This window comes from Dermacentor silvarum, chromosome 1 (assembly GCF_013339745.2).
Source record: "Dermacentor silvarum isolate Dsil-2018 chromosome 1, BIME_Dsil_1.4, whole genome shotgun sequence".
Classification (NCBI taxonomy): domain Eukaryota; kingdom Metazoa; phylum Arthropoda; class Arachnida; order Ixodida; family Ixodidae; genus Dermacentor; species Dermacentor silvarum.
Genome location: NC_051154.1, coordinates 56,496,685 through 56,521,850, shown reverse-complemented (window position 1 = coordinate 56,521,850; position 25,166 = coordinate 56,496,685). Strand labels below are relative to the sequence as shown.

Here is a 25,166-nt window from a genome sequence, read left to right as displayed (position 1 = left end):
GGTGTCCGAGTCTTGCTTGTACTACACTAGTATTCCAATAGGGCAGAAATGGCGACTGTCCCAGGAAGGCGTAAGTGAAAGTTTGGTACCCGTTCCAAGACAAATTTTTCAACTGAAGCTTCCTTTTTTAAAAGAACCCGTGTGTTTCGCATTGCTAGGTTCGGACTGCTTTCAGTTGAATTGCCGCCATCCGTTTCCCGAATACACAGATACAACACTCACGTCAATGACGAGGCCTATGTCTAAGCTCTTAGCATGTTCTTTGGACTTTCATATAGTGGAACTGAATCAAAGAGATCAAGAAAAGACGTTTAATTGGACGGAAGAGTAGAATCGAGTATCTTCCCGGGAATGCGCGGAACTAAAATGTGCTGCAAATTCATCACCCTGCGTGTTAACTAGTGCTGTAATGCGAGCTTGTGCGTATAGCATCTTTGGCGTACTATTTGAGCGCACTATGGCGTTGACGCCTTTTTGGCACATGTTAATCACTGCTTTGATCACTGTCACTTAGTATTGATAATATTAATTTTGCCATTCCCAATGTACTTATTCGTTTCGCTAAAAATAAATAAATAAATAAATAAATAAATAAATAAATAAATAAATAAATAAATAAATAAATAAATAAATAATAAATAAATAAAAGATCAGTTCCGAAAAGAGCGCACCAGCTGTCAGTCCGCAACTTCTTTGTCTTCGTGTTATCATGCTACAGAAATAAACTGTGGATCAACTATAACTCGGCAATCGTTCTGACGTTTTAAAGAATTCCAGTTGGTACAAATAAATCTGCAGCTCGCACTGCAGCGTTGTTAATAGACGAGCAGTAGCCTTGGAACGCGAGCAGTAGCCTTGCAACGTTAAACTTAATTATTCAGTTTCAAAAATACATAAAGCTTTCGAATTTCCTTTGGATGAAGGTTGCAAGAAGCTGTAAGAAGAAGTAGAAGAAGAAGAACAAAGCCCGAGGAAGACGTGTCTTCTGATCCTCTCCAGTAAGGACACGTCTCCAGGGGCCGGCATAGGTGCCTACGGTCTTTGAAAACTACGTCGCCGCCAGCAGGAGGATCACGACGGGCTGCGGAAACTGTTGTAACGCCGGGCACGGACGTCATCCTCGTGTGCTTCAGTATTGACTCACCCGACTCCCTGGAGAACATCCCAGAGTCGGGTAGGCCGGAGCAGCGCCACTTCTGCCCCAGCGTGCCTGTCAGTCGTGCGGGGACCGAAGGCCTCGCCACGCTGTGGGAGCTCACCAAGGCCAAGAACAGGCGGCACGAGGACTACGACCGGTTGCGGCCGCTGTCGTTCCCGGCCATGGACGTCAACCTCGTGTGCTTCAGTATCGACTCACCCGACTCCCTGGAGAACATCCCAGAGTCGGGTAGGCCGGAGCAGCGCCACTTCTGCCCCAGCGTGCCTGTCAGTCGTGCGGGGACCGAAGGCCTCGCCACGCTGTGGGAGCTCACCAAGGCCAAGAACAGGCGACACGAGGACTACGACCGGTTGCGGCCGCTGTCGTTCCCGGCCATGGACGTCAACCTCGTGCGCTTCAGTATCGACTCACCCGACTCCCTGGAGAACATCCCAGAGTCGGGTAGGCCGGAGCAGCGCCACTTCTGCCCCAGCGTGCCTGTCAGTCGTGCGGGGACCGAAGGCCTCGCCACGCTGTGGGAGCTCACCAAGGCCAAGAACAGGCGGCACGAGGACTACGACCGGCTGCGGCCGCTGTCATTCCCGGTCATGGGCGTCATCCTCACGTGCTTCAGTATCGGCTCACCCGACTCCCTGGACAACATCCCAGAGTCGGGGAGGCGGGAAGTGCGCCACTTCTGCGCGAACATACCCACCATCCTTGCGGGGAGCAAAAAGGACCTACCCAATGACCCCCACACGTTACCGAAGGTGGCGAAGACGAAGCAGACTGAGGAAGGGCGCACTATGGCGGAGGAGGCCAATGCCTATATGGCTACACCTGGAGTTCTCCACGAAGGAAAAGGACGGCGTGCGCGAGGTGTTCGAGACTGCATCGATGGCTTCCCTACAGTTCAAGAGGCCGTACAAGACGAAGCACATTCTGCTCTTTAGAAGAAGCGTCTTGCCATTCCCCGGCGTGAAGCCAGATCGGGGTTCGAGCAGCTTCTCTCGCGGCAGTGTCTTCGTCACTTTGTTGCGGACGCACATCCTCGACGTGTTAATGCCCTGGAGTCCTTAAGATGCGAGAAATGAAATAAATAAAATGCGTTCGGAAAAGGTCTGCGTATTTATGTGCTCTTCTCGTGTCCTGGTCTCGTTTGCGTAACACTATAGTATTCCAAGTGGACAGGGACGGTTAACTTGTAATGTCATGGTGCTCAGGCGGAACAAAGCAAGAAAGAAGGACCGACCTAATAAACAGCGCCATGTCAGATTAACTAGTGATTGGAGGTAAAGTAAGCTATGTGCGTTTCAAAATCGGTGCGCGGGTGACCAGCGCTGAGTCTCGCGAAAGGCAGGCACAAAGACCCGGTGCACTTGTAAAAATAAAGCGCTGCCATCATGGTTCGCTTTGTTACGAAGCGACTGCTCCGAGAAGGCGGTAGCCGTGGGCTTGATACCCATTCGAAGACACATTTTTCAACTCTAGCTTCCTTTTTGAGGAACCTGTGTAGGTTCGCACTACCTTCAAGAAGACGGCAGCCATTCATTTCAGAAATGGACAGATGGAACGCTCGCGTCAATCACAAGGGATACGTCTAAGTCCTTAGGGAGTTTTTTGATAGACATTCGCGCTGTGGAAGAGAATCACAGGGATGAATAAGAGAAGTTGAATTGGATAGAATAGTAGAACCGAGTAGTTTCCCGGGTAGGTATGCGTGGAACGGGAAAATAGAAAATTGCCGCCGAAGAAGCATGACACTGTGCACTGCATGGGAGCGAAAGTCAAGGTCATGTGCAGTCACAACAAATGCGCCGTACAGCGGCTCAGAATTGAAAATCGCTGACACCGGAACCAAGCCTCGAGTTTCTTTGACAAATGAAAAAAAATATAGTAACGATAATATTAATAAAACGACGTATATGGGCTCTTATGACAGCTCCAAACGGTTTAAAAACTAGAGGACTCATTTCGCAAGCATGTAAGCCTCTAATCGTAACATTACAAGCGTCTAATAAGTAACGAGAGCGACTACAGGATATAAATTTTGTTAGCAGAAAGCCAGCTGAACATTGTGAAATAGGAAATGTGGAGAATCAATTAAGTTATAGAGCCACTGGTGAAAAAGCGTTGCTTCACTGTCCGCGTTCGTGTATTACTATAGGAAATCGAGTGCTGAGGATGACGCTTATTATTATTAGTTAGTAGTAGTACTAGTAGTAGTTAGTTTCCGATAAGTATCCACCCTGACAATGTCACATTAACGGACATTATGAGAATTGTGGTATTATGATAGGCACCCTCGCTTTCGGCACCAAGTGACAGATTTTGCAATGCTCTTGAGCTCTTCAGGGCTGTTGAACCACGGGACAGACGTTAAATATATTTTTTAGTATTTTTACAGCAGGGTCAGATAGGGTTAGTTATTGTATCTGACCTCTCATAATGGCAATTGAAGATAACATGCGAGGTGCAAGGGGAAAATCTCACTTCACAATGTTGGCTCATTTATGATTTCAATGAGATCACTGCCATAAAATCCCAGACAGACAGGTAAGTCACAGGCACATCGTTACAACAAATTATAAAAGCGAAGCAAAAAGAAGGAAGAAAGAACGAAAGAAAAAGAAATGACGGAAAGCTATAAGTTGGAGAAACGTGCCTACAGCTCACTTTCAGTTGTCTATGAAACGCAATCGCCTTGTCGGATACGTTTCATGTACAGGCGTTATCAACATCGTTTTGTAAAGTTCAGCGTAAACAAATGTGACAGAAGACGTGGCACGCAGGCAGAGCCGCTCTAGCACGTTGCCAAAGAGCTCGGTTTCGACGTCTGACAGTGTTTGGGCCGAGAGAGCTCGGACCGCAGAACTGCACCGACAGCAGACGAGAGACAACGACGACGGCCGGACGCACGTGCCTTCTTCCCATCTCCGTCAGCGCTGTCCGAGTGGAAGGCACCGACCCCTGGCCCCGAAAGAAAGCGGGACCACCGGGCGGCCTGGAAAACGCGACCGCGGAGAGGCGGCCGAGCGCGTCCGAAGCCGTCGCGAGGCACGCGGCTGCGGGCGAGGCAACCGCGCGATCAATCGCGTGCGGGCGAACGCCGCCGCCGAGGACAAGAGAACCGTGGGCCGGCAAGCCGGTGGCGGCCCGCAGCGGGCCTCGGAGGGGCGTCCTGGGGCGACCATCGATCGCGCGCCGAGGCAGGTGCAGGTAATGGCCGGGTGCGGGGCGGCGGCGGCGGCGGCCCGCTAATGTGCACTTGGCGCTGGCGGGGCCCGCCCTCGCGCTTCCGCTCCAGCGGCTCCCCTTCCACGGGAGGGGAGGTGGGCGACCATCGGGGTCACGTCCGCGCGAGCACACGACTGGCCGCCGCGTATTTGCGCAGCCCCGCGTGTTATTGCCGGCCTCCATTACTGACAGCCTCGTTCGCACGCTGTCGGAAGTCGACCTCGGCGGCAGCGCCTCATGAATAGCGCGCTTCTCACCAGCTCCCGCCAAGACACGCGGCGCGCCTCATTTGCGTCTCGGCCACGAGCGGCAACGCCGACGGCGCCCGGCGCGCGCGCCGGCTCGAGGGTTGGAAGGAAACCGCGGCCGCAACCCGAGACGCCTCTCCTACCTCGACGCCGTCCACTCGCAGAGCGAACTAACAATCGTCGCTCGTGGACGCGCGGCTGCAGAGTGCAGCGTCCTCCAGAGAGAGAGCTGGAGCTCGACGCGGGCCGCCCGCAGAAGAATTGGTCGCACGCCCCGCTCACCACTCGAGTCTGCAGCTGTTGCTCGGCGCAATTTCGAAACTGCCCTGCGCAGACACTGCGGCTTCCAAGAAACCTGGCCAATGAATATTTATCGAGGCGCTGCGGGGCTAAAAGTGAGGGTTTAAGAGTCTCACGCAATGTGCCATAGCGTGAGACTTTTAGCCCCTGTGGGACATGTGGGAATTCTGCACTCATGATTGGACGGCTAAATACGTACCACGCCACTCTTTAAAAGAAAATCCTTTTCGTTTTCCCCCGCAAGAACCCGGCAGAGCTCATCAAAATAATTTGAATCCTTCGGAGATCGTATATGTTACATTAGGAAAACCACGGCACCTCTCTCACTATAACGTATTAATGCGTATTACTGCTCCTTTTTAACATCTTGTTCCTCATTATTAGTATTGGCATCACGTATAGCACAGATTACCCTAAAGAAATTGCACATTTTGATGCAGTGAGTCAAATAATGACTATCTCCTTGTAGCGCTAAACTTGTACTTCATGACTTAGATCCCCCACTATCTGGAAAAACAAATTAACATCGCTATTCCCTTCGTACAAGCGCGTAACGTGGTAGTTGTTCCTGGCTCACTGCGGCAAAAGAAAAAAAGGCAAAAATTTTTTTAAAATAAAAAAGTATACTTTTCTTTTTTTTTTTTTTTCACAGGAAGAAACAGGAATACATTAGAGAAAAAATATCGAGCAGGCTGTATTGGGGACGAAGCCGCAGTTGGGGTACGTGAAACATCTTGTATACGTGCTGATGAGGGTGTCTGGGCACTATAGGGTACATAAATGACGTTAACAAATATACACGCGACATTTGCGCAGTCTTATAAATCTTACATGCTTATCTAATGATGCAGCAAGTGGGGGGTCCTATGGTCGGATCTTGCAACCGTGCTCGCTCCTTATAGTGGGCCTGCCGTGGTCAAAGGTGGTGGGCGCGGATTGACATCCCTCTGTATTGCTGCCCGAGTCTATTCACGCCATTTCTGGACCTTACGTGTCCATCGCGGATGCGCCATTGGTGAGCGCGACCACAAAATTTCCGCAACAGATTGCACACTTGTAAGCCTTACGACTCCTGATGAGCACAGGTTCGAGTTTGACGCATTATAACGACCATGGCAGAATGTTCTCTCTCAAACGGGACCACTAACGCTCGGATATCGGCAAACGTGCTGCCGAGCAATGCCTCTTTTTAGCTCCGATTGCGTCATGCGTGGTTCGAAAACGGCACCATCTGCGCACGCGACACATGCATGATCGAGTAATGGCTTCTTTCCTCTGCGCAACCATACCAAAGTAAGGCACGTGAGCAGTCAGGGTTGCAAAGATATACGTGATATTAGTGTTACATGTTTTCGTTACAAGCATATAACGTTACATGCTGTTTTAGCAAGCGGCCCCACTATGCTGACCGAAATGAAAGACGTTTCACGTTAAAGAAAAGGGGGACTGTACCAAGTACACTAAAACGATCAAGAACTAATGCCTGAAGCAATCCAAATCAATTACACGACGAGCTGCGTTACATTTCCCAACAGCAGTTTCATAAGTGGTAAATTCATGTCATAAGTGCGGCATTCATAAGATTTTACAAAAAATGATAATTTCCGATGACTAAGCTTCAAAGTAGTGGCGGACATCAGAATGTGCGCAATTATCGCAATACAATGAACAATTAACCAAATTCCACGACATATATTTTTAAATAACGTCTTTAGGATACACGTAATTGCAGAGTTAATGTAGACCAATATTTAAAGCCCAACATTATGCTCAAAACTCCAACCACTAACCAATTCCCCTTGAATCCCTAATATTGAATAATCTGAGACAGTCGTCCCAGAAACGCGCGGGATTATGCGTAGTAATACTGACTCTCAGCAGCGAAATAATTCTGGACCGGACGCCGTTCAAAGCTCTCCGACGCACTGATCTATTGGCATTTTGAAAGCAAAATCAAGCATGAAGTCAACTTTATTGCACTAACGCCAGATGCTTATGACCCACCGGTGTCAACTGCAATAGATCACATTCATTCCGAGAGCCGTATCGCATGATGTGTTCTCCTTCAGGTGGATGAGTCGACAGGTCACTGTCCGTGACCACACCGGAACGTCGAAAATGTCATTGGCACGGAAGGCCTTGAGGCGCCTGCCTACGAGTGCGGGCGGCCGCACGCGCCCACCCGGGACGCTGTATCTTGAAAGGCATCTGCGTCGGGGACACAGTACGCCGTGCGCTGTTTTCGCGGATTAGTCAGCATTGATGCGAGACGCAGCACAAAGCTCAATTCGTTCGCTGCCGCCGCGCTTCCTCACTCCAGCGTTTTGACAGCGAGTTTCCGCGGTCATCGAATGAGATGTGTTCCTGTTTGCTTGTGCGCGAGGGACACCTTGCTTGTTCGTTTAGTTCGTATGCCTATGTTTACAAGTTTATACGGCCGATAAAACGACTATCCTTACTTCGTATAGCTGTCCACTAATTTGCTAGCGCAATCGATGATTCGCCTATCGGGCGAAACTGCGACTTTTTTTTTGTTTCGCCTGCGACAAGGACCAGCCGGTGCTAACTAAAGGCGCGAACCTCTAATTTAAATCTATATCATTAAGGAACGTTTTAGATTAGTCACTAATCTACTTACCGTACAGCGACATTGCATCCCTTGCGCAAGGCGTTTTACCACTGCGGTAAGTTTAGCAACGGGTAAAATGTTTTGTGCAAACATCAGTCTCCGCGTTCAACTAACGCTACAGAAATCGCACGAAGGCCTGTCGCGCCCTCTTCAGAGCCCATCGACCACGGCTCCGACGAGGGCGAATTGAAAGCTCTAAGTGTCGTCGCTGTGGCAGCACAAAAGGAAAACACTCGCCGCGCGACAATCTCTTTTTCTTTTCACCAGTGGTTGCGAGAGCATCTTATGAAGTGAACTGCAAAGGAACGGCTGCTGCGATATTGCTGTGTTCTGTTTTTACTGCGTTTCCGGTGTCCACTCCATCCGGTATCCGGTTAGCTATCTTCAAGAGCCCAGTGAAAGCCCAGTACACTTATGGTTATAGAACAGACGTTTTGCAGCGGGCGCTGTGTGAGTGGGTGCGCTTCAACAGGAAGTTACACTTATTATTCTCAGTGCATGGCACGTGTAATCTTTTGTCTGAAGCCTCTTATACGTCATTTGTGCCTCCTAGATGTGCACCCAGCTGGCATTTTTGCGATAAAGATATACTCGGTGTCTATAGCCTATTCGACTGTTTATTGTCAGAAGTTACACTGAGTGTCGGAATAATCTTGCCTGAAGCCTCTTTAGGTGCAATAGGTTATCATTACACAGAAAAGGCTTAAAAGACGCAAGAGCGCGCACAGAAATCTCGAAGGCAGCAGCCGTCACTCGCCGAGTGGATGCCAGATTCTATACACCGCGCTACCAGGAACACATGTGCTTCACCAAAGCACATATATGCGCGCCTTCCAAGCGCTAGATCGTCAAAGCACTCCCGAAGCAGCGATTTATGAGCGAGAGCACATACTACGTAAGCAGTGTCGTGTCAGAGAAACCTTAAGTCGTCATCGAAAGTCCTTTCAGTCGCAGTTTGATGCGAAGAGCATTTACATCTCAAAAAGAAGAAAAAAAGTTTTACTTGCCAGAACCACGATCTGATACGAGGCACGCTTAGGGCTCATTCACACCGGAGACTTTGGGAGGTCGCGCGACCGATTGCGACTGGCGACCAAAAAGCGAGTCAAGGCGACCGATGTTCACACCGGCATGTGCGACCGGTCCATCTCCATACCGAAAGGTATCGCGATTGATGCCGTTCACGACTGCTCGCCGCGTAAAACAAGCGTCAGCGCAAACAAACGTCCTGCTTCGGCGCACCTCTGATTGGTTCAGAAACTTTGGGACTGCAGTCGCCCGACTGAAAAATCGAGCAATGAGTTACTGATCCAAGAAAAGTCGCTTTTCGAGAAAAGCGACCATGTGCGACCATTTGCGACTGGTCGCGCGACCTCCTCAAGTGGCTGGTGTGAATTGGGCTTTAGTGCACCTTAACGTGCACCAAATGCATGGTACACTATCGTTGTTACCTTTCGCCCCCATCGAAATGCTGCTGTCGCGGCCGAGAATCGAGCCCGCGACCTCGTGCTTAGCAGCGCACCACCACAGCTACCACGACAGGCCAATTAGACCTCGCGTTCCATCCAAGTACAGTGTACGCACGACGAGGTATTGGGGCGAGCGTTACTATCAACACCCCAATGAGTGCAGGCGCACAGTAGCATTTACAAGACGACACGAATGAAGTGTCAATACAGGGGTAACCGTTTCACCTGGGCGGATGCCACCATCAATAAATATCCAAGCGAACTGGATTTTTTTTCTCGGGTATAAATTAAACCCATGCGCCAAGGACCACTGCGGATATGCAAGAATTGCGCGAAGGTCTTGATAGAGTTAGCAATGCAAGAAGAAACAAAAATAAAGAAAACACTGAGCGAGAGAGAGAGTGACAAGGGAGGCGGATGGTGAGATCTCAGCTATGAAATTCGCTCCGCTAGTACGAGGCCCCGTTCCATACACCCGGAATCGCTTCGAATTAACTTCGTGGACTAAATCAGCGCACTATTAACAACAAGGTCCAACAGATTGAATAATAATAATAATTATATCAAGTTTAGTTACGCTGAAGCAGGCGGTAATATAGCATTTCTCGGTAACATTCACCCTGAAGTAACACAACCACTCTATACCGATGGTATTTCGACTCCCATTGAGAATACTGTGCAAAGACTCGCACACAAAAGCAGGACAACCAAGTAGTGAAGCGACGCTCTCTGCAGTGCAGCTCCAAAATTAGCTCTCACAAAATGGCACTGGCACTAAGTCAGCAGCCGTTTAAGAGGCGGACATTACTTGCACAACAAATAGCACTGAGGCGTTAATTAATTGCATAAAAGTTATCACTAATTAACAGGCTAATCGTTTACTTAAGGTACGGGCCATAACTGCGGAATTGAATACAAGCAGTGATGTACTTATTCTCATTCAGCAGAAATTTTATGCTTAAGCACCTGCTTCGTGAAATACGCCGTCAAATTTTGTGGCAAAAATGCGACGATATTCCAGCTAGCACCTATAGCAGCGCTTCGCTTTCCTACAGTGCTTTCAAAAGTCCCAAATACTCGCAACAATGTGCCAAATATTCGCTATCTTTAGAAGCAAAAAAATATGCAGATCGAGCGCACATGCCGGAGTCTATGTGAAACGAAGCTTTAGTGAAGCGGTTGCATAAATGCTGTGCAACTAAAGGCGTTACGTAGTACAATTGCGTTTACTTTCATCCTGTGCAACGTGTAATCCCATGCAATTGTTAAGTTTACGTACCGCAAATGTTAACTTCCATATCTCTCGAGTCACACTGGCACATGCATGCAAATCCATCTAGGGCCACTTCTGTCACAGCGATATAAACCCACTCTGGACAATCAACGAAGAATAGGTGTACACCCAGTGGCACAAGCCGCATGGCCAACGCATACAAAATCAAGTAAATCAAAGAATCCAATATAAGGCGCTGTTCCATGCAGGAAGAAGCTATTGCTCGGGGGCTCCTATCAAAATACTACACGGGAACGTAAAAATCGGCTTTCTCGCTAATCACTGCACCGATGTTAATGAAGTCTGGTGCATTTAAAAGAAAAAATTAAATTCTACTAACTGTAGGAAGGATTTTTTTTTTTTGGCTTAGGCCGTCAATTAATTGTTTTTACGAAAAAATGTTGTATACTGCAAAATCTAAAATGAATAACTCAAGTATCAGATTTACAATTCTGTAACGCAGCAATAGAAAACGATATCACAATTCCGTAACGTGCACCTAATAATGCATCTAAAGCGGAGAAAATTGAAGTATATTATACACCGCCGCGTGAACTTTTTTTGTAAGTAGGACTTTTGCAAAACTCTCGCCAAAATTGTAACAATTTCACTTAAGCTGTCAATTCATATATGAAATTTAACTGCTTTAGTTGATTCAACAGATGCAGTTTACAGAACTGCGATATCTGTTTTCGGAGCAGAGTTACACGGATTTGTAAACGTCGCGTTCCAATTGTTTTGAAGCTTACCGATTCTGGAGAATTCTCGTTAAAAAAATCAGGGCGAGAAATCAACATTCTGCTTCCCAGAGTCACTCGAATTTACTCTTCTCTCTCGAATGCAACAAATCTCATTCGAACCTACGGGCGCGAGGTACTGACACGGCGACGCACTCCTCATAAAGTTCGGCTACCGGCACTCAAACGAAGCACCGCACGGGTGACATTTCCCCAAGTGCTTTCAAAACGAGGGAAGTTGGTAACTGCCATATGACAGGTCCTGGGCAACACTTTACACAACAGAACACTTTAGACGCGCCGTATCATTACACAACGAAGCGTATACGGCGACTGCGTGCGGCCGCCTCAATAAAGTCTGCCAAGTCGTTTTTTTTTTTTCTTCGTGTTTTTCGTGACAGAAGCAATCAAATATACTCGTGTTGTACGCTGTCCGTAAAAAAAAGCAGCCGATGTCGTCCGAACGGTGCGCACCCATCGCGTGGATTCTATACGAGCGCTTGCAAGTGAGCGTGTATCTTATCGCGCGATATTTGCATTTCGCTGCGAGCGGCGCAGCCATGTGTTTCGTTTCCTTCTTTCTTTTTCTTTTAGTTGGAAGCTATTTTTCAACATCGCCAGTAAACGATAATGCAATTCGGCCAGTTCAAGTGGATATCGATTATTGTATATGAAGAGGCGGACGTGACTTGCATGCCAAATTGAAATGGTTACGTAGCTAATTAAAGAACGAACTAATATCCTTTTTTTTTCAAATATTCACTTGTAGGAACTGCGAAATTGAAGCCAAGACGTAGTGAAGCCCTATCTGCCTAGCATAATCCCGAGACTAGCATCCCTCTCCAGATATGCGTGCCTTAATTGTGCTAAATTAGGCATTGACGTTGCAGTTATTATTGTTCCGAACTCTTAGAGCGAGGCACTTTTGAATCTGTTAACAGGAACACCAACATAATTCGTACCACATTTTGGAGACGCAGATGTCAGAATTGGTGCTATAGTGCTAGGATTTCCGCTAAAGAAGCATGACTTCACAACTGCTCAAGTTCACAATTTCAACAGGTTACATAAAGTGAACAATTAAAAAGTGAATTAGAGAATCTTCAATTATAGCTATCTGGAGATTACGATTTGCCGCGAAAGAAATATCCGCATCTTCAGATAACCCATCTCAACACGTCCAATTGCACCTTTTAAGAACATTAATAAAAAAAAATGTCGCAAATAAAAAAAAAAACAGGGTAAATTGCAAACGCGCTTTAATTTAAGCTATCGCTACACGGGCTTGATGCACGAAAAACAACGTGGAAAGCGGGACAATAAACGTCGGACAGTACAAGGCGGTATTCTGTCCGCTCTTTGTCCCGTCGTTTTTTTTTGTTTATTTTTTTTTTTTTTTTTTGGTCGTCACGAACGCGGTGTACGCAACTTGCCTATACGTACCTAGCGTACTTGCACCATGCCGTAGGGTTTAGGTCACATCATATGAGCATTCCACAGAACAAAAGCAATAATTGTTGTGCGAACGCTTCCGGTATACTTTCTTTATGCAACAAGAGACTTCGTCGCCCACGGTTACATGCGATAGCCCTTCGCAACGATTGGATCTTTTTTCTGAATTCTTTTTGATGTCTCATTATCTATCATACTTGAGCTACGAGCCACAACGCAGCTGTCTTTCCTGGCGTTGTTAAACACACACACACACACACACACACACACACACACACACACACACACACACACACACACACACACACACACACACACACACACACACACACACACACACACACTATATATATATATATATATATATATATATATATATATATATATTATATATCGACGCAGCAGTGCCCACGTAATCCCTCATGACACGTCACGCCGACTGCAGCGCCAGTCTTTCCAGTGGTGGCACTCGCCCCCACTATAGTTCACCCACACGGTCTCCGAGATCGGACGGCGTTCGCTGCACGCGCCACCCCTCTCGGAAGCCATGGTGACCCCCGCGCCAACTTCGCAAAAGGAGTGTTCAACTACTTCACTGCACAGCACATCGACTCTCGTGCTGAAGGCACTCAGCGCGTGCAGCGCCGAGTACGGACGCCCATAAGCGCCCCCGTACACATCTGCATACGGAATTTCGTGCAGTGTGCCAACTTTTCAACTGACCGAGCTTTTCAAAAAAGATGGATCATTCTACGCAAACAAAACCAAGTACGTATTGCTCACGGTCGAGCTGAGCATCCACCAGTATTTTTTTGTTTTGACGACAATCGATTATATGACTGTTATGGATTATCTAACTAATGAATTGCAGTTCTGACTGCTATATAGTGCCAATTAAGAAGTTTGAGACAATTGTAAGGAACATAGAACTTAGACTTAACTAACTGCACTACGTCGAGACTATTCTGTTTAAAATATTACTGAGTACCGTGACTGAACAAAGTGCAATGCAAAAGTGCTGTTCAAACGCTTTGACAAAAATTTCTTCAGGACAGTGGCACCACTCAGTACTATTCATGGATTTAGATACACGACACACTTCCTTTTCTCAAGAAACAAAATTTCGTATGCGACTTTTTATGGTATGTAGTAGCGATGTTTTCTTGAACTGGTATATTGAGACTTTCTTATGTTTTGTCGTGTTCTTGATACTGTTATGCAGAAGCGTGTATGTTATGCACATATGTAGTATGCGTATATGTATGTTATCCATATACAGCATGCTATATATGTGCGTTATATGTGTGTGCAATACATGTACGGTATGTTTTATGGATAGGCATGTTACACGCACAAGGATAACAAAGTGTACAGCACCATATATGTAAAACGCTAACACTTTCATTAGACAATGATGTAACCGGCGCGGCATTCGAGCGCCAACATACCCTTCTATCATGTCAATGATGAAAAAAGAAAGTAAGAAACGAATGTTTTCAGGAAGTTGCTAACTGCATGCTTATATTTATTTCGCGTTGACAAATGAAAGCCCGCGAAATATGAAAAATGACACGTAACTACGTATACCCATTCGCAGGATATATCCACAGTCTGTGACCTTTACGATCTCGTAACAAAAATTTCAAGTCTGCATCTAGGTATATAGGAGATGAACGGTTAGGCAGTGCACTGATGCTCCACCACTGTCTTATCGGAATTTCCCGCTTACTAATCATTTCGCAATGGGTCGTCATTCGTCAAATTATAAAATACATAATTAGCGCTATTCCATTACAATGAAAATACGTTACGTATACTTGAACTTTACCGTACTTTTTGAAATATCGACCTTACCTTCATAATACTCTATGTGTATCCATAATGATTCATTCGAACACGCGCTCTCGACTATTAGCAGATGGTGCATCCGTAGGATCTAAGAAGCATAACGAATTGCGCTTTTGTGGCATAGGTACAAAAAAAATCAACTTTCTGTATTCCGTGTCAGGTAGTAGGACACAGCATGTTTACAGCGTTAATATGCGCCCCACGCTTCCAGGTTTTCTTCTAAATCACACCAACCAGCCATCTAGATATGCCAACCAGCTGGCGCTGGATGGCATATCTAAGAGATTACGCTGTTGCACGAGTTTCGCAATATCCAGCTGCTTTCCAAGCTGGCGTCATCACATACGTCCTGATGCTAATAACTCTCCGGAAAAATGGGGAAGGTGTAATGAAGCAGACGACCTCGCGCCGCGCTTACGTCAAAGCTTGTCTAGTTCGCTGACGTTACAGTGCCCTTCAGCAGCTATTTCCATTGCGAATAAACCTTCTTACATTTGGCCAAGGTGTGGGGTATAGTGAACGGACAGTTGGTGGGCGGCGCGCACAACATTGCGACGAAGACACTGCTGCGCGAGAAATTACTCCAGCCCCCATCTGGGGACGGGAAGAGGTTTATTCTAAAGCGCAGAATTCAATTCGTATTCTTCGCCCTCTTGTAAGGCGGCCATCGTTGCAGTCTCGAACACCTCGCGCACGCCGTCCTTGGTCTTGGCAGAGCACTCCAGGTGTAGCCATTTACGCGTTGGTCTCCTCCGCTATGGTGCGCCCTTCCCCAGGCGCCAGGGGCTTCCGCTTCGTTTTGGCCCACTCCGGAAGCGTGTCCGAGTCGTTGCGTAGGTCCTTTTTGTTCCCCGCAAGAGTCACTGGTACGCTGGGGCAGAAGCGGCGCACCTCCGGCCTCCCCGACTCCGTGTTGTTCTCGAGGGAGTCGGGCGAGTCGATACTGAAGCACATCAGGACTACGTCGGTGTCCAGGTACGACAACGGCCGCAAACGGCAGTAGTCTTCCAGCGCCGCTGTGTCCCACAATGTCAGCTCCACCTGGCTGCCGCCGACTTCGATGACGGCGATGTAGTAGGCGGCAACGGCGGTCTCGGGAAACTGATCCTTGCTGAAGACGATCAGAAGACAGGTCTTCCAGCCTGCGCCGTCTCCGACGATCACCAGCGTTTTCGTGATCGCCACCATCTGTGGCATTTCTTCCATGGGAGACGACCTTCCTTGGACGGCTCCTTCTTCTTCTTCTTCTCCTTCTTCGTGCAACCTTCTTGCAAAGAGATTTCGCAAGCCTGTGGTTCACACTGCATTAAATAATTGAGTTTAACGTCCCAAACCAACCCTTCGGCTGCATATGAAAAACGGTGTTGTGCGGACTCCGAATTAATTTTTACTAACGGATATTCTTTAAATGGAGAGATAATTGAGCGTGTTGGCGTAGATTCATAGCTGCTTTTGGTAGCGTGACAACACGAGGACAAAGAAGTTTTGGACTGACAGGACTTGCGCCTATAGGCAAACCAGCCAACATGCGCTGCTCTCGCAACTGATGTTTCAAGCGCAAATAAAAGGGGAACTGGCATAAGCAATATTACTAAAAGCCAGTGACAATTATAAAACAGAAAAATCGTGCCCCCCTTCCTCCCCAAAAATAAGCGTGACCGGCATACTGGCACATCACGCCAAAGTTGGGATATACTGAATTAATCTACGCGTGCAACTTTCAAGGTATTGCATTTATTTTCTCGAAAGAGCTATTGATGGCCGGCTGGCGCATCTGTCCGTCAATGTGGTTCTATTAATGTGATTGTTAATGTAGCACTTTCTTTGTTAGTTGGTCACAAGTCGGGCTTTTTTTGAAAGATTGGAGGTGCATCCGCGTGGACGACAATGTGTGGCCTGATTGGAACGTACAATATAAGGATGTGTGAGAACCATGATGTCCCTGCAGACGCGTGTTCACACAGCGACCACTTGGACCTACATAAGATTCCCCACAAGACAGCGAAATCACGTAATCTACACCATGCCCCCAGGACACATACACCCCGTGTATTTTTGCGCAACCAGATTTTCCTTTGTTAGGACCAATTGCTCTCAACAAAAGAAACGCGATATCTTAAAAGCTCCAGCATACGTTAATTCGGATTGATAGGGCAACTTCTTTAGTGGTATGCCATTATGCCGTTGTCACTTTTTTTGCGCACGTTACCACTTAAATCATTGTCATATGGTTGATAATATTGCTTTTGCCAGTTTCGGTTGTACTTAAGCGTGTTGACATCAATTAAGAAATCTGTTGTGATATTTGGTTTGCTTTGGTGCCTATATGTATTAGCACAACGGGGGATTGGCCATGAATCGTGCGGCAGTGGGTAGAAAAGGGAACAGAGCATGTCCAGTATGGTATGGTATGGTATTCCTTATCTGATGGCGCATACCCACTGCGGGGGATTGGCCAAGATTTGAATGGCATGTCCTGTCAATCTACAACTTCTTCGTCCTCGTTTTGTCGCGCTTTCAAGAACAGCTGTTAACACCCCCCCCCCCCCCTCTTTCTAACTCGTCCATCTTTTGGTCCTTTTAAAAATTCTTAGTTGGTAAAAATTAATCCGCAGCCCGCACTACGGCGCTTTCCATAGCTGAGGGGTTGCTCTAAGGCGTTAAACTCAATTGTTCAGTGTGAACCACAGGTTTGCCAATTCCATTTGCAAGAAGGTTGAAAAAGGTTTGTAAGAAGAAGAAGAAGAAGAAGAAGAAGCAAACCGCCCAGAGGAGCAGCGCATCTCGGCTCCCACGGAAGAAATCCCACAGATGGCGGCGATCGGAAAAAAGCCAGTCATCGGAGACGCCGGGTCTTCTGATCGTCTTCAGCACTGGCCCGCCTCCAAAGGTCCATGTGCCTATCGTCTTCGAGAACTACATCGCCGCCATAGAGGTCGGCGGCAATCAAGCCCAGCTGGCACTGTGGGGCACAGCCGGACAGGAGGACTACGACCGGTTGAGGCCGCTGTCGTACTCGGACACGCACCTCATCCTCGTGTGCTCCAGCATCGACTCGCTCGACTCCCTGGAGAACAACCCGGTGTCGAGGAGTCTGGAAGTGCGCCACTTGTGCCCCAGCGTGCCTGTCATTCTCGCAGGGGCCGAATGACCCGTACACGCTGTCGTAGCTCGCCAAGCGAAGCAGAGGTGCCAAGAGGACTACGACTGGTTGCGGGCCGTGTCGTACCCAGACACGGACGTCATCTTGAGGTGCTTCAGTATAGACTCGCCCGACTCCCTGGAGAACAACCCGGAGTCGGGGAAGCCGCAGGTGCGCCACTTCTGCCCCAACGTGCCCAACATACTTGCGGGGAACAAAAAGGACCTATGCAACGACCAGCACACGCTACCGCAGCCGGCCAAGACGAAGCGGAAACGGATGGCGCCTGAGGAAGGGCGCACCATGGTGGAGGAGACCAATGCCTATAAGTCGCCACCTGGAGTGCTCCGCCAAGACCAAGGACGGCATGCGCGAGGTGTTGGAGACTGCTATTGGCTGGCCTGCAGCTCAGGAGGCCGTCGAATACGAAATGCATTCTGCTCTCTAGAATAAACCTCTTCCCCCGTCTCCGGTAAGAAGCCAGAGGGGGGCTGGAGAAATTTATCTCGCTACAGTGTCTTTGTCACTTTGTTGTGCGCGGGGTCGCCACCTCTCCGTGCACTACATCGCACCTTCACAAAATGTAACAAGGCTTATTCGCAATGACGATGGCTGCTGAAGAGCACTGTACATAATGTCAGCGGACAACAGGAGCCCACCCGCCGCGGTAGCTTAGTAAGACGTTGCGCTGCTGAGTTCAAAGTCGCGGGTTCCATCGCGGCCGGAGCGGGTGCACTTCGATGGGGGCGAAATGCAAGAACGCTCGTCTAGTTTGATTTAGGTGCGCGTTAAAGAACCTCAGGTGATCAAAATTAATCCGCAGTCGCCTACTAAGGCGTGCCTCACAATCAGACCGTGATTTTGGCACGTTCAACCACTTTTACTCTTCTGTAAATTTCCTTCTCATAATCAGGGTCCCCTGTGAGTAACTGACTTAGATAAACGTACTGCTTTACAGACTCTAGAGGCTGACTGGCGATTCTGAATTCTTGTTCCCTTACCAGGCTATTGAACATTACCTTTGTCTTCTGCATATTAATCTTCAACCCCACTCCTATACTTTCTCGGTTAAGGCCCTCAATCATTTGTTGTAATTCGTCCCCATTGTTGCTGAACAGGACAATGTCATCTGCAAACCGAAGGTTACTGAGATATTCGCCGTTGATCCTCACACCTAAGCTTTCCCAGTCTAATAGCTTGAATACTTCTACACTTTGTCTGAGTATTGGCAGTCGCTTTGCGCACGGACAATGGCATGAAATAGCGGATTATGTAGAGCACACAAGACAAGGGTCGAAGTTTACGGCAGACGCATTCAAGATGCGGGTTCCAAGTGAGATCGCTATCGAAGCTTACGCCAAGTTACTGGACAGAGGGTGTAGAAAGAATGGGGTTGCAAGCGGAAGCAGCACAGCCCAACTTGTGCAAGAATAATCGGTGGCCTAAGTATGCACTTCCTTTAACGCATTACGAAAGCAAATGAGCAGCGTTTTTTTAATGTGTTTACAATAACGAGGTTAATTAGCTGCCAACCAATCCATAGCCCTGCACGCCCCAACTGAAATCAAAGCGATCGCATCTGAACAGTTGGTCACTCGGGCTACAAGAACGGTGTCGTCGGCGTACTGAAAACCATTGCTTGACAGCACGGCGGAAAGATCATTAACATATATGTTAAATAAAAATCGGTACAATATTGATCCATGGAGAACTCCAGGCGCTTCCAAACTGTCCTAACATATTGACGTCTGTCCCTTAATCCTTGAGCATCTAGATGGAGGAAGCAGCCGCGGAATACAACAGCAAAGAAAGTTTGCGTAAAAACAGTGCATGGTACACACTGTGAAATGCTTTGCGGAAATCGATAAGCAATGCACAGGCAACCATATTATGTTTCAGATAATCATTATTTCATTTCGTTCTTTAATTATCTTTTTTTTTTCGTATCGTGGCTGCTTCACGACATTTTATCGCTTCATGCATAAATGGCGCGGTGCAAGCGTCGTTGCCAGCGTGTCCGAAACCCGATATGCTCTGATACACGTCCGGAGGGCCGTTAAAGTTTTGCTTATGTTGCCTTGAGTCTCCTGCGTGTAGGACTAATGTCTGCAGGTACACTACGCTGCCTGCAGCCAACGCAAAATAAAAGGAAAAGAACAGCCAATCACTTGAGGTAAAAGCGTCGCACGCCTTACTTCCGTTGCTAAATGAGGCACTCGTTCTCTTCGCAGCCGCCAACGTCGGCCCGCCTGTGCCTATACGCTCAACGTGTCAAATGACTTTCGTTAAGCAAAGCCAACCTACTCGAAACGTTCGAAGCCCCAAATTAGGATTAAGAAAGATTAGCCCCGGCGTTTCCAGTGCAGGCGAGAGGTTAATCGCGGTCATCCCTCTTGACGCTAGGAGTGAAATGAGGCTGGCCGGTGTGCATGGCCGCATCGGAACCACGCGCGAGGCACAGTTTCCTTTTAAACGCACTCCGAGAACAATGGCTCTGCTGATTTCGGATAATTATCTACAGTGTAAAACAACTTTTTTTTTCGACATGCGTACAACGCACACGACCAGAGTGCGGCCATTTTGACGATATGCCAGCACACACTTCCTTGACTTCAGCGATAACGAAAACGTTAAAGAAGAATCGCTGGTTGAACAACCTTGTAAAAAGAAAAAAGGCTTATCACCTGCACGTGGTCACGTGAGCGACGATCATTCGGCCGTGGTCTCATTACTTCGTCGTAAATGCACGTCTACGCACAGAGCAAAAAGATAGCAGCAGACGGAAAGTCATGCGGAAGGTTTGCGTATGGCGGCCAGTCTGCATTTTCAAGCCGGCGAAGTGCACCGGAAACAGGTTTCGACTTGATAGCTGCTTCAATCCGGGCAGCGGTTTTAATCATCGCGCTTCCTAGACTCCGCTCGAAAGATGTTCCGGTGACGCGAAAACCTCAATACTATGCCTGCAGTAGAAAAAAAAAAAAATCAGCCGGAATTCTGCCTCGAGGAGGAGACGTCTCTAAGTTCAAACTACCCAAGGAGGTGGAAACACAATTACTTGTGGACTCCTTACCTAGAAATAATCATCCTGTCTACAACAAGGCCAGAAGGGACGCCAGGGCCAAATGCATTCTGGGTAAACTGCACCAACAACAAAGCTCAGCTCTTTTTGTCGATGGAACTAGTTAGGGATCGGGCAACCGCTACGCTATTGCCGTGGTCGATGAGAACGGTAAATTAATAAGCGCGGCGTCACTAAGAACGAGCTCAATTCATGCCGCCGAAGAAGCAAGCATAGCACTTGCAATTACAATGAGGAGAAGCTCCACGATTTTCTCCGATTCCCGTACAGCTATTAGGAACTACTCAGCCGGCTTCGTCTCAATGGAAGCACACAAGTTACTTATACACAGTGTTAATACTCATAATTACCAGCAACTGGATAGCTCACACCTAGTCTGGTTTCCGACTCATCAGGGCCACTCGGTCAGCCCCAATGGCTGCAATCCTAACGAGCAAGCTCACTCTGCTGTGCGAGATCTCACATGCCGCGCATCAGATCAGGAACAGCTCACACCTTTTGTGCTTAACAAAATTGACCAGGAGTTCCCCGCAAAATGTAAAAGTTGTGGACACACTCCGTGTCTATATTTGATCATATGTTCTGGCTGTGCCCCAACCCGAACTTCGGCTTCGGACCTCAACAGTGAGGAGGACTGGAGTCGACGCATATCCAGTGAAGTCCTCCAAGATCAACTCCTGGCCGTCCAGGGAGCTCACGACATCGGGAAAGCCTTTGGCCTACCGGTGCCTACGTGGGCGGAGCCACCGACTTAGCCTGGGGTCTTTTGCCCTCGGGCCATAGTTTCTCTGGACCAAAATAAAGTTCTTGCCATGCCATGCCAACCATGTGCTCGTAAGCTAGGAACGTTTATTATTTTTCTCCTCCAAATGCAAACGACGCACCGACGACGAAGCATCGCCGCGCGCACAAAGGCATTCCAAATTTCGGCCCGGAAATAAACAAGAGTCGAGAATTTTGGATATATAGCGCACGAATGCAAGCGAACTTCATTCACCTTCCAGATGCGTTAGTGCATTATTTGATGCTCTAGTGCAGTTATTTGATATGGCACACTTTCGTGACACGGAGTTTCACCGGCCGTCCGGGAGCGAAGAGCGGGAAGATCGTTTTACAGCACGATGACAATGGTTTGATAACATACAATGGTTTGGTAACATACGCATACGCCTATACGCCTACATATCTACATGTATACTGCAGCGGGCAACGCTTTATTTATGTGATGTTTTATTCCTCCGATATTTTTTCTTGATGCTCTTCTTTTCTTCTTGTTTATCTTGATGTTTCTTAGCGTTGGTGTTTATTTTTAATGCGATGTATAATTCTCCGAGTCACGCCATGTTTTGAGCGGTATCTCGCGGTGTATCTAGACCTTCTGACGAGTCGATAGTCTACAATTATGTGCCACCACTGTGTATGTGCCCCTGGTCGCCGTGATGTTCCATATATATATATATATATATAATATATATATATATATATATATATATATATATGACGAACACCGGACCCCGGCCGAAACGTAGGAAATAAAGTATCGTTTTACTCGTACGTTCGTCCCCAGCCTACAAGTTCCTGTTCAACTACCGGATATATATATAAGCGAATAAATAAATGAACAGTAAGAAAATTGTTTGACGGCTGGATTCGAACACAGGAGCTCTAGCACAGAAGCCCGATATTGTGACCAATACACCACGGACGCATAACTCTACCTTCAGCCTTTAACATCTCCCTTGAGAATTTACCGCATGCAAGCCTGCTTATGCTTGTATACAATGCTTCGCATTACGTAGATGTCAACTACAGTGGAGTCTGCCATGTTTCTATTTTTGGTATGTTTGACATAGCCACACATATTACGCGACCCTACTACGCCACAGGAGGGGGGGGTGAAGAGGTTGCAGTGCGAGCCGCGCATCGCAGTGCTGTGCGCGTAATCGTCTAAATTCAACAAATAATTGGAAACCACTATTTCGGCACTGGGCGTTTTGAAATGTTGAAACACGGAACTAGACGTTTATGACGATTTGCTTCAACTTTCAATATAAGCATGTGCCGCAACGTTTGTAACTAATAAGTTAATTAATGTAATTAGTTTACTTGTTAACTGATTGCTTTGGGTTATCTTGCACGTAATGGCAGCCTCGGCACATAATTAGTCCGTGGTGACGTGATAGAAGTAACATTTGTGGGCTTGTTTTTTTTTTTTATTTTTTTTTTTTTTTTTAGTGTTCGAACTTAAAGGGGAAAAAAAAAAGAAAACTAGCAAGTTATTTGCAGCCTTTAGCATCTCAGAAGTACAGCTGCCTTTCGCTCAGTCGAAAGGGCTGGTCGAAGTTTGCAAGTACTAAGCGATCAATTGGGAAGCGGGGTTGTAAGTAGTTCGAAGTAAGTAGGCAAACTAACGCAATAAAAAAAAAAAGTAGTTCAGCGTGCAGGGGCCCTGAGTTTGCAGAGTTAGAGGGAACAGCAGAAGGCGAATACACTGCGTTCAAGTATACCCATGGCAGCATCTCGTCTCGGCCACATACAAACAACGACGTAATTATCCAAATTCGCAGAGAAAAAAAAACCCACCAGGAAGTCCATTCTTTTCTCCACTCTGCGTCATTTCCATCGTTCAAGAGTGCGGGCAACTTACGCTGACGTCCTTATTAATTACGTCCCATTGTGCGAGGCGCACACAAGCCTAAAGAACGCACGCGCAGCTGCTCTGCCCTCCATTGTCTGCGAACGCTCGTGGGAGTGCAACTCCTATATAGAACATCTATCTCGACGTCTTTGGGGTTTCGGCATCTCTAAAGACATGGCTGCAAATCTACAGAGGTGCGAAAAAGGGGGAGAAAAAAAAAAGAAGAAAGAAAATGTTCATTAAGCATCTAGGGTCGCAGACTGAAAACGTAGAAAAGTCGAATGTGACCGACAGATTTCATTCGAAGCTCCATCTTGGAGAACACCCGCTCCGCACTTTCTAGACACGCTATGCAACTGTCCTCAGACGAGAGTGAAGTACTACGTTAGGCGTAATACCGATAGATTCCATACTGGTGATTGCATCCGTGATGTTTCCTTGCGCCGGTTCCTACGCCCTCCTAAGTTGTTCACGGCGCAAACGTCAAATAGCGCCACAGCAATGCGGGGAACACAAGTGCTCGCACGGCACGTGCCATCGCAGCAGTTCGATTGCATCGTGCGATCAGCGAGGACACACGAAAAAAAAAAAAGAAAAAAAAAACAGGGCCCGAATTCACAAAACCTTCTTACGCTAAAATTGTTCGTAAGAGAAAATTTTCAGCCGATCCTGATGCTGGACATATCATTAGCGAAGCCGGCTGGCGAATGGCAGAGAGCCCTTACGACCGAACAGCTTTGTGAATTAAGGCCCTGGGGCGCTTCAAACTAAAGCTATCCCAATTTGTTTCCATTCCATTTCTGCCACTAGCCGTCCACGATTAGTCAAGCGTGTTTCGGGTCACCACCACTTCACCGGTCTGTCATGCGACGTCAGGAACACCACGAAAACTCCCCATCTGATATGACGTCTGCACACAGATTATGCACTGGGCCAAACGAAAGAAAAATAATTATTTCCGATTCTTCGCCTTTTTTTTTTTTTTCGCCATTAGTCCTCCGCTAATGGTCAAAATGTTTCGGTCAGCAGCCACTACGCCTGTCTGTCAGGCGACGTCACAAAAGCGCGAAAACTCATACGTCAAAGTGACGTTGTATGCACGAAATATGCATTAATATGCCAAGCAAAACAGGGCCCGAATTCACAAAAACTTCTTGCGCTAGAATTGTTCGTAAGAAAGAATTTCAGCCAATCCGGATGCAAGACATATTATTATCCAAGGCGGCCGGCCAATCACAAATAGCACTTACGAAAGAAAAGCTTTGTGAATCTGCCCCCCCCCCCCCCCCTTTTTTTTTTTCGGATTAGCCGGAGACTGCCCCGTTCCGAAAGAAATAAAAGATGGCTGTGTGCCGATCGCTCTGGCACTGGATACTCAGAGCTGCCAGCGACAATGTGTTTATTTATGTATAATAATAATAATAATAATAATAATAATAATAATAATAATAATAATAATAATAATAATAATAATAAAATTGCGTGGCAGTATAACTTGTCAAGCCTTTTCGGCCACGTATACGACATCGCTCTGCCAACTCTTCTTCGATGAGGATCCGTTTTAGCGGCACTTTTAACTTTCTGGTTGCACGCCACCGCAACTTTAAACTGGTCACTGCAAACTAAGCAAGGGTCGGTCCAATCGCCGACGCCGGCACCGCCTTCCTTATCCGGTTATCTAGACTTCCACTGCGCTAGCTCGGACCCACCGAAACCCTTCCCACTTCTGCGCGCTCCTCGCCTCTTGTCAGCCCATTAGATAAGAAAAACCTGTCAAGGTGGGCAATGCTATTTGCTTTCAAAGCAAACAAATGTGACCTCCTATAAACGAGGAGAGCATTTGGTAGATATGTTCAAACAACGCTGCGGGTCACCGCCCGATGCTTGCAAGGTGGTTACGTAAGTTTGACATCAGGAGATTGGAATAAAATTAGAATGGAATAGCTTTACGTTATATACGGCCCCTGAAGAAAGGC

The 25,166-nt window shown here is 47.3% G+C and overlaps 1 protein-coding gene and 2 pseudogenes across 4 annotated transcripts in view; 1 reads left to right on the top strand and 2 right to left on the bottom strand.

Moving 5' to 3' along the window:
• LOC119463692 (LIM domain-binding protein 2) overlaps positions 1-25,166 on the bottom strand; it is a 293,348-nt gene that overhangs the window by 215,057 nt on the left and 53,125 nt on the right. The window lies entirely within an intron of this gene.
• Positions 14,834-15,554, bottom strand: LOC119463723 (ras-like GTP-binding protein RHO; annotated as a pseudogene).
• On the top strand, positions 16,723-18,884 carry LOC119440256 (rho-related GTP-binding protein RhoC-like; annotated as a pseudogene).